We start from the raw sequence: 1,446 nt of genomic DNA, 5'->3' as shown, positions 1-1,446 counted from the left end.
TAATTAATTTTTCCTCAAAATTTATTAAACCCACAACAGAAAAAAAAAATAATCTCAGTTGTCTTAATAAATGACATTTTTACAACTAACACTGCGGTTGACTAAAAACTCTTTTTTGAAAAATGATACCTAGATTATTAGACATTTGCATACATATGCCAGTGGCTTCAAAGGCCATTGTTCCCAGTCTTAGAGTTCAAAATACGGGAAAACGATGCACCCTAATTTTCCCCGTGCTTTGAACTCTATAAAAAAATAACAGTTCGAACGAACGCGCTGTACTGCTCGGAAAATTGTATACGAACTCTTTGCTGTTATGCCACCCTGGTACTTTAGCAAAATAAATTTTTGTTTCATTATTATATTGTTCTAATATTTTTTTATTAGTGTAATAGTATTTTTATTCGAATTTAAGTACTTATGTTTTTCTTATTTGACCTTGAAATTATTTTATATCTTTTATTACTAATAGAGATGATTGTTTTCTTTTTATAAATTACTTAAAAAGTTTCTTTCAGTTATGGATTATTTATTTGCATATATTCGTAGCTGCTTAAACCCTAAAACGACTTTTTAAGCTCTTATTTACCTAAAAAGGTTATGCAATTACCATGACAAACCTAAAGTTACACGATTTTGGTTACAGGTGACCTAAATTTTCGTTGGGTCTTAGTGCGTTGGCCTTCTCACACTTGTATAACGTGCTGAGTTTAACGATCGGTAGGGCAACCAAATTCAGGTTGCTGACAACCTAAAAGCGTGAAAATAAACGATTTCATAAGAAAAAAACTACAGAGAAAAGCATAAATTTCTAATTATAAAATTCAGATCGTTTTGTAAAGACTGCAGTTAAAATAATTTTTCACGAGCATAATTATTTCGAAGCAAATACTAATTTCTAAACAAACATTTTCTCTTACGGATAACCTAAAAGCAATTATTTAATCTATGACCCTAGTCGTAAGGCGAACTCGGTTCATTGACTTTGACATTTCTAATTTAGGCCTTGTATAACCTGGCTGAATTGTGAAGGTTATACATTACAAGTACGTTCTAGATTACAAAGGGGTTACGTAACTTAGCCGGGTTATCCGCGAAAAACGCTCTCCGCCAGAGTTCTTGTCTGCTTTCTTTTATTCAAATTTGTTCGTAGTGAAACCAATAATTGTATATTAAGTTACCAGACATATAAATTATGATGATATTCGATTTTTTTAACAATTTTCTATTAATAACGCCATTGGTATGACTTATGTCGATAGGTTAGTATCGATAGCGAAACTCTTTCATCAATTCATTGATTAATTAACATGTTTATACGACTGGCTGTAAAAATCGAATGAATTATAAAATAAATTATGAAAGAGAACAGTAGAGTTATTTAATAAAACAGAAACATTTTCTCTTGTTAGCAAAATGGAGGGATCATTAAAGGACAAGCGCCCA

The sequence above is a fragment of the Trichoplusia ni genome, chromosome 6 (genome assembly GCF_003590095.1).
Source record: "Trichoplusia ni isolate ovarian cell line Hi5 chromosome 6, tn1, whole genome shotgun sequence".
Lineage (NCBI taxonomy): Eukaryota > Metazoa > Arthropoda > Insecta > Lepidoptera > Noctuidae > Trichoplusia > Trichoplusia ni.
The sequence above is the reverse complement of the archived record's forward strand: the minus strand, read 5'-3'. Positions refer to the sequence as shown.